This window comes from Humulus lupulus, chromosome 7 (genome assembly GCF_963169125.1).
Source record: "Humulus lupulus chromosome 7, drHumLupu1.1, whole genome shotgun sequence".
Lineage (NCBI taxonomy): Eukaryota > Viridiplantae > Streptophyta > Magnoliopsida > Rosales > Cannabaceae > Humulus > Humulus lupulus.
This window is the reverse complement of record NC_084799.1, coordinates 195,896,126-195,905,984: the sequence shown is the minus strand read 5'-3', so window position 1 is coordinate 195,905,984 and position 9,859 is coordinate 195,896,126.

The window sequence follows — 9,859 nt, the reverse complement described above, 5'->3', positions numbered from 1 at the left end:
TTATCGTTAGTAATATATTTAATTAAGATAGTTAAGTTTAGCAAGAAATTAATACCATAATTTCTGGGCGTCGGAAAAATTCAATGGCTTTTTGCCACTGTGTATTTGTGCAATGACCATAACGATTTTGTGGCCCATTAATCGTTGAATGCTCTTTAATATTTTACTTCTAGTCAGAATACTTTTTAGCACACGATGTATCAATGCCTCTCAAGATCCCAGGCATGTGCACTTGTCCATATCTAGTACACCTAATATCAAACAAATCATCCTAATTTACAAACATTTATTAGTAAATATGATATATAACATAAAATTAGAATTAACATAAAAATACATAAACTACTTACATCCAGATGTGCAAATATTCTTTGTTTCGAGGCATTTGGTACTTTTGACCATTGAGGACAGTCCGGATCTGTGTACTGTCGAACAAGTAATCCAAGCTCTCTTGAGAAATTTGAGTTGTAATCTCCGATCTCTTTATATGTTCTCCCCTGCACATCCCACTCGAGAGGGAGAGGATGCCGCAACTGTTCCCTTTTTTCATGTGTGTTCAATCCTTTATGGCGTCCACGTTTTTTTGGAGGCGCTATTGTAAGCAAATTCAATATTTTAAAATTAATATGGATTAATTGTTAAAATTTAAGGAGTATATCAATGTGTAAAGTATTACCTCGTTCACAATCATCTGGGATATCTGACAGTCCACGTGGAGGATCGCATCCTCCACCATCACCCCCGTGAGATCGAGCAATAACATCAGCCATATCTGTCAAATTAATCGATATTAAAATTACATTTATCAGTTAAAAATAACTATATAAAATTAATTATTGTTAAAAATAATTACTTCAACATATTATAAAATTACCACTTAATAATCACTATAATAATCTTCACTATCATCATCGGTTTCTATGTGTTCATCTTCCTCTTCATCATCTTCATATTCAACTTCCTCCTCCTCCTCCTCCTCCTCCTCGTCTTCCATTTCCTCCTCCCTCTCCTCCTCAATTGCAACATTATTTATCTCAACAAATTGTAATGGAGCCCCCGTACGTTCAAAGCTGATTTGTGGCAACGATCCAAGATCAACGAATAATTGGAAATTAGAGGAACTAGTGTCGTGCATAACATCTACTTCTACATCCTCCGCTTGTTCTTCAACTAGTGGGATGTCCCACACATTTCTGTGATGCACTTCTTAGACGACTTTCCAATGAGATTTATTTTTAAGGTCATCAATGTAGAAAACTTGGTTAGCCTGAGTTGCTAAGATAAATTTATCATCTTTGAAGGCCTCCGAACTGGTTTTTATACTCGTTATGTTTTGCTCAAACTTTAATCCTGAAGACTGATTAGTGTCAAACCATTTGCACTTAAATAATACAACAGAACAACCAGAAAGATATGACATTACTAAAACTTCTTCCAACTGGCCGTAATAAGTATTATTTTCGACTCCTGGTACAGAGACTCCACTATTTTGAGTTTTGCGATTCTTGTCCCTGTCATAACACAAAAATCTTACTCCATTTACAACACACCCAGGGTACGACGCAACGTGAGTTGAAGAACCGTTTTCTAAAGAGATTAATTCTTCATGTACTTCCAAGGATCCTGTTTGTCGAAGATGATAAATCTTATTAGTAGATGGACCATGATATCGAAAAAAGTAGGTGGGAAAATATTTTCTAACTTGCAAACAATCTCAACAATTGAAGTTTTGACTTTTTCTAAATTCGAGACTTTTAAAATTCTCGCACAAATGAGCTTGAAGAAAGTGCATAACTCAATAATAGTTGTACTCATCGATTTCTCTAGGAATGCATGCACACCAACTGGCAAAAGGTGTTGCATAATGATGTGACAATCATGCGATTTCAAACCAGTGATCTTATTGTCATTATCAATCACATTTTTCCTTAGGTTAGATCCAAAACCATCTGGAAACTTCACTGATTTAAGAAATTGACAAAACTTTTGGCGATCTTCAACAGTGAAAGTGAATTTGGCCACAGGCTTTTGTATCCGACCATTCAACTTCCTCAGCTATAACTCTGGTTTCATCTTCATCTTCTCTAAGTCTACTCTGGCACTAACTGTGTCTTCGTTCTTATTCTCTAGCCCAACTATTGTGCCTACTAAACTGTCGCACACATTTTTCTCAACATGCATAACATCTAGATTGTGTCACAACATTATGTTGGCCCAATATGGGAGCTCAAAAAATATACTTTTTTTCTGCCAACCTACTTGCTCTTTTATACGCTTTCTTTTTTAGCCGCCATAACTGACATGCTTACCAGGAAGAGAATCGGGTATAAAACCCATTTGTGTGAACATTTCTTGCATGGTTAATGGCTTTGGTGGTAGTCTTTTTTCAACGACACCATATGTCTTCTTGTCCCTTCTAATGGCATGTTTGATTGGTAAAAAATGTCTATGGCCATAAAAAGCAACCTTATTTTGTAAACGAATAGATGGTGTTGCCACATTGAAAGTAAAGCAAGCATGATAACCTTGGCTAATCCATCCAGAAAGGCTACTCCTTGCTGGGTAATCGTTTATAGTCCACATCAAAGCTGCCCGAAGAGTGAAGAAACTACCATCGACTGCATCTCGATTTTGTACAATGGTCACCCATAATTCTTTTAACTCATCAATCAATGGTCTTAAGAAAACATCAAAATCTTTTCCTAGCGAATGAGGTCCCGGAATTAATAAGCTCAACATGAAATTAGTTTCTCTCATGCACAACCATGGTGGCAAGTTATATGTCGTCAACACAACCAGCCACATACTATAAGAAAGACTCATATTACCAAAGGGATTGAATCCATCTGCAGCCAATTCAAGCCGCACATTCCTGGGTTCCATTGCAAATGTTGGATTATTTCGGTCAAAGTCCTTCCAAGCTTTCCCATCAACAATATGACGCAATACACCATCTTCTTTTATACATTTCTCGTGATGCCATCTCATATGTTGATCAATGTGCCTCGATGCATATTTTCGCATTAACCTAGGGGTTAAAGGAAAATAACGCATCACTTTATGAGGCACTTTCTTTCCCTTGGTGTTCTCGTCCACCCATCGATCCTCCCCACAAACAGGACATTTGTTTTTTCTAGCATGTTCTTTCCAAAACGGTGCGCAATCATCCTTGCAGACATGGATTGACTCGTAGCCCAATCCAAGTTTCCACAACAACCTTTTCGCTCCATAATGAGATTTTGGAAGCTTATTTGGGGCTGGAAATGCATCATGTAACAACTCCAGCATTCCATCAAATATTTTGTTGGGAATTTTGCCCAACACTTTGAAATGCATTAACTTCACTAGGAAATTCAATGACGTGTAATTTTGACATCCGGGGAATAATGGAGCATCGATCTCAGCAAACAAATCGTTATAATGTTGCCCACCCCTGTAGTCCGTTGTAGGTATCTCTTGATCGCGCTCATTCTCTTCATATTCGTCATTGTCATTTTTCATAACATCATTGAGAACATCCATCATTTCATCTTCATCATTTTGATCTATCACTTTCCTCATTGGTATTATTTCATCCTCTCCATGCCAATTCCAATTAGTATATTTCTGTAGAAAACCATTTACAAAGAGATGATTTTCTAATACATCAATCGTCTAAAATTCAACGTTGCCACACCTCCTACATGGACATTTCACCAATCCCCTTGAGTCAACGCACTGCCAAGCTCTCTAGAGAAAATCCATCACACCAGCCTCATACTCATCGGATAAACGATTTTTCAAATTAATCCAGCTCTTGTCGATCGACATTGTATGAATGTAGCACTGCACGGAACACTAAACATCAAACTTACAATCAATTTGTGTGTGTGTCCTAATTTAGAGAGAGGAAAATTTAAGAGTCTTCAATGACTCACTCTCTCTGAACGGGTCTAAGGCTTCTTGTGATGAACACTAAAAAAATAAAAAATTATCACTAAGTGATAATAACACACTATCATATCTTTGGTAATAATTTCTTATTACCAAAGAAAAAAACAAATAAAATTAAATATTGTTTTTATAATGTCTTATGCTCTTTGAAGTTAATTATGTTGTTTTATGATATCTAACTATAATATATTTGAGTATAAATATTATTAAAATTATTTAAATCTAACATATTTTTTTCTAACTTCAAATATTAATTTTAATTTTAATAATGATTAATATTGTTGACACCGTTTTTCGTCAACTTGAAATGTAGAGCATGTAAACCAAAAGGAATTATGACCAGAAAAACACAATCAAACAAGGAGAGTTTTTTACGTGGTTCAGCAGTTAACTCTGCCTAGTCCACGAGTCTTTATTATTAGAACTTAGGAAATTTCTGGAAATCCTTCAGGAATGAATTCTCCAGAGTTTCTCTCAAGATCACAAAATTTTGTCCTTTACAACAGTACATGACTTCTCTATTTATAGAGGAAGTCTCAGAATACTCTCCCACACGTTTTGGGAAGTTATCCTATATATTAATAAATTTAATGGCTTTGAAACCTGTAACTCCTAAATACAAGGAAACGTCCCCTGAAGACCAGGGGGCGTGTAACCGACTAATAATGTAGAGTCCAAGAACTTTACTTAGCTAGTTAGATAGTAGTATAATAGTAATAGTAGTAGTATTTTTATGACTGTGGATTTTGGTTTAAGCCGGGACTTAGTTGGAAACTCGTAGCAATAGTTATGGATTTTATAAGTGTAACCTATAGTTTAAGAATATTAATTATAACATAAGGTTTGATTAATATTGCTGGTTATTAATATGATAATTATTATAACCTAAGGTTTAGATAGAGCCAATAAGAAAATGACACTTGTCATGAGCATGGTTATTCTTAAGGTTTAGATAGAGCCAATAGGATTATGTCATTTGTCATATGCATGATTATTAAGAAATTATTATTTTAATGATAAAATAAGGGAAATATAAGACTTAGTCTTCACCAGAATCTGTTAGGAGCATGACATTTATCACAATTTTATTTATTTGTGGATTAGGTTGATATTTAGATAACTAAATAGATTTTTCGTAACTTTAGGGTACTGTAACTTCCGACCTGTTTTTGACCCAGTTATATTATGAATTTCGAAAAATAGTATTTCTAAAATGTTGTAGATAATTTAAGGGTTTATACTTTTTTGGACTCTGTGTTTTTTCTCATTACCTGTTTGGACCCTGTGTTTTGACAAATTACTTTTTGGACCCTATGTTTTGTAAAATGGTTAAAATAGAACCCTAAACTCAATTTTGATGAAGAAAAAATTGAATATAACAACCAGTTTTTAAGCAGAATGATTTTATTTTTGTTCTGAATTGTTAGTTTGGTAAATTATTTGTGATTTTAGTTAAGAAAACATTGACCAAAATCAGGTTTAGGGTTCTATTTTAACCATTTTACAAAACATAGGGTCCAAAAAATAATTTGTCAAAACACAGGGTCCAAACAGGTAAGGGGAAAAAACACAGGGTCCAAAAAGGTATAAATCCATAATTTAATTAGCTTTCTAACAGTATAAAGAGAGTCTAAATCGGAGTTCTACAGCTCCAGATATGTTGATTTTACTACAGGGGAGTTTAGAGTTACGAGATTTAGGGAGTTAGAAGTTAGGATTCTATTTGTTTTTATTATTTTTGTTTTAAAAATCAAGCTTTGAATCCTTAAATCTCTCTGAACAATTTGACCAATTCCTAAGCCTTTGGCTGAAGGATATTCAATAATTTTCAATTAAATTTATTATTTTTATTCAAAGCCAAAAAGAAGATTTTTATTCCTAGAACTCTATAAATAGGACCTAGCACCAAGCCTTTTCATTCATTCTTCAAGCATTGATCAGAGCCTTCCAAGTGATAGTGAGACTATAGAGTGATAAACGCTTGGGTTGGGGTTATAAGCTTAATCATTATAAGCTTAATAAATACTTAGGAAGTAAGGTTCATAGTGTATATTTCAGTTTCGAGGTGTAGTTCGATCATAGCAATTTCAAAGGTATTCCTATTCTTAGTTCCTTTCAGTATTGTTTCATTAGTTTTATAGTCCTAACTCAGTCTTCTCTATTCTTGGTTAGGCATCTAAGTTCTTCGAACTTGAGGTTTCTTGTCGGTAAGAATATTCTCGGTGGTTTTTAGTTCATTCATCAATTTCTTTTAGAATACTCACCTCTATATTATGGTTTTTAGGAGTGTTCCAAAATCTCGACTTTGTTCTCATCATCCCGGTATATTGGTAAGGAAAATAGGATAGGATATTATGTGTTATGCCGTATGTTATCTTATGATTTATGTGTTATGTTCACTTATGATTTGTGTGTTATGTATGTTTGTAGACTTGGGCATATGACCTGTACACTAACAAGCCCCAATAAATTTATGGGCATATGACTTGCTTAGCTAGCAAGCCCCACAAATCTAATGGGCATATGACTTGTTTAGTTATGGGACCCCAAGTAATAATGGCCATTATAGTATGTGTGACATATGTTTATGATATGGTTTATTATATGCTACGTTATGAATTTTATGTATATGAATTATGTGTTAGATTTTCCTTGCTGGGCATTAGGCTCATTCCTTTATGTTTTATATGTGCAGGAAAATAGTTATGGTGGCGGAAAGATTCTTGGCAGCTTGGGGATGTGTATTGAGGCAGGATGGAATCGGTGGATTGCGCGTTCGATTCAAGGATGAAGTTTTTAAGTCTTTTAGTTATGATTTCTATGTATTATTTTTTTTTTCCGCACTTAATTTTGTAACCAATTTATTTAAGTTATATTTTGTTTTCAAAATAATGGGATCCCATATCCTAAATGATTTTTTATGTATTTAACCTTTACTTTACAGTTTTTAAATAAAGTTATGGTTATTTCATATGTACATTTTCTTAAGATTAGTATAGTAGTCATTAATGGTCCAAATTCTAGAATAGTTGGGTCGTTACAAATAAATATCCCTTTATTGTAGGGAAGTTACAATTGAATGCATGGACTGAGTCTCTTCAAGTGACCTATTAAGCCGTTCGAGGTCAGCAATCAGCATCATGCCCGTCTAAGTCTCTGAGTGAAGTACAAGTTGTCTTGTTTTCCCGAAATCAGTTCGGAAAGGGTACGTACCATCGAGGCTGCCTTACCCCGAACTCACACTCATGCCAAGCTCGGGCCACTTGATCCAAGGTCATTTGACAATGGACATATTCCGATGTTCTGTCTTTCGAGCTTGCAAGAACTTCGAGGTTGCCACCTGCTTTGAAGGTTCGGTATCTATATTACGAGCATGTATTTCAACCATCTCGAACTCACCCCTGACGGATCCAGCTTTCGAGGTTACGACCTCAAGTCTCAAAATCTGGGTGTAGTGTTCTCAGTATATGCTTTATTTTTTGTAGTGTTAATTCTAATTTATATTTATTTTTCTAATTTGTATAAGTTAAATTTATATTTTAACTTATGTATAGATAAATATTTAGATAGATAATTATTATGCAAGAAAGATTTAAATTTGCTCTTTTCTAAATTTCTAAATACATATTTTAAAAAAATAGACGTGAATAAAAATATTTGACTAATCTTATCAATAAAAATTTAGACATGAAATAAAAATTGAATTATTGTATAAAATTTTGATTCTAATTAAATTAAGTATATAGAGAGTGAAATTAATCTGTAATTCATGCATACATTAAAAAAAATTTCAATCACGTGTATAAGTCAAATTAGACAGCATATATGCTAAGACTTTTGCTTCTTATTTCGACTTATCCATATTTTAGACCATCATTAATAGTCTATCTTTTTTACCATTCCCAACACCGCAACACCACACATAAGTGTCATTTTATCTTATTATTTCGGAAATTTGAGTTTTTATGCTAATCAAGGGGTTCTAAGTCAAAAAAAATGCTAGACATTTAAATCATTTCAAAAAAATGACAATTCTTTTGACAATACTCAAAATATCCCTCTCATAATTTTTCCATCTACTTCATCTTCTCTCTTCCCTTTCTCTCCCCTAACCCATTCATCTCAACTCCCTCTCTAGAAAAAAAATTCATGGGTAAGGTAAAATATAATAGAAATCAATGTAACGACAAGTATTCCTCACTTAGGACACTAAAATACTACATTTCGAACAGATCTGGGCATGATTTTTGGGTTTTTTTGCGATTTTTTTCAGATCTGAAACTTTGAAATCTGCAGAAAATCAACGTGGTTCGAACCTCCATCGAATCACCATCGAGCAACATCGATTTTTTCATGAAAATATTGATTTTGAAGGCCCCATCGAGCTAGCATCGAGCATCATTGAACCACCATCGAATCACGTCAATTTTCTGCAGATTTCAAAATTTCAGATCTGAAAAAATCGCAAAAAAAACTCAAAAATCATGCCTAGATATGTTCGACATGCAATATTTTAGTGTCCTAAGTAAAGAATATCTGCTATTACATCGAGTTCTCTTATATTTTACCTTACCAATGTATTTTTTTCTAGAGAGAGAGTTGAGAGGAATGGGTTGAGAGAGAGAGAAAGGGAAAAGAGAAGAGGAAGTGGATGGGAAAAATTATAGGAGGGGTATTTTGGGTATTATCAAAAGATTTGGCATTTTTTTCAAATGATTAGAAGGCCTAGCATTTTTTTAATTTTAGACACCCCATTAAGCATAAGAACTCAAATTTCCCTATTATAATGACAAAGACATGGTTTTAAATTCACCCACATTAATCTAAGCACTCAAAACCAAATATGTAATGAACAATATTTTCAAAAGTCTATTTTCATTATTTACTCCTTATAACATATCATAACGTTTTTGTCTAAAGAGACCAATAATCTCACTACATAAATTGGTTTTATATTTTGTTTCATGGAAATAGACACTTTTAAAATTAAGTCTCATCCTAAATTTACTGAGCTGATACTTTGTCATTTAAAAGTAGAGGACCAAGAGTTACTTAATAGTAGAAGACCGAAACTTTAGTAGTGAACGATAAGGTTAAAGTGATAGCAAAATTTATCAAAAATTTGACCCGATTGGAAATACATGTACATATGTCCTGTATTAATTTTAAAAATCATTCAAAAGAAAACCTTAATTTCATAGAAACTTTAACTAAAGTGACTTGGATTGTGTTGAAATTTCTAGCGTGTTCGTCACTTTCTTTATTAATCATTCATATATTTTCATGATATTGCCTATATATTAAAACATTGACTAATAGAGCATGACTTTGTCTATAGCCCTTGTATGATTTTGTCTTGGTATCCATGGAGTAAAATTATAAATTAAGATCGTGTCTCCTATATAAATATATTCACTCCATTATGTCTTCTTTGTTTCATTCCTCTTAACAACAATTGTCTAGCCTCTTCTTCTTCATAGATATATACATCATCAATTATATATATATATATATATCATCTTATTTTCCAAAAATTATATATCATCATCATACGTTTTACATATCATATAGTATTGACAAGTTTTCTTGATTGATGTAAGTTGATTCGACAACAAAAATAATTGATTTATAATAATAAAGAAACAAATCAAAGTATGTTTACAATAACAAATATAATATTGAATATTAAACATCATAAATCCTAGCTAATGTCTAAATTAATTTCCCAACTGTACTATTATTTCTTTCTTTCTTGGACCATTAATTATATGACTTTCCCATCTCTCTTTTTCTTGACTCTTCACAAGTTAGGCATCCATAACGTCAAGACTAATCGGTTTTTTGAGTTTGTGACAAAATCATTCTTGACTTTTGAGAGCTAGCTAGCTCAAGCTACACGTTTTTTGTGGGCCATGGGAAAAATTAA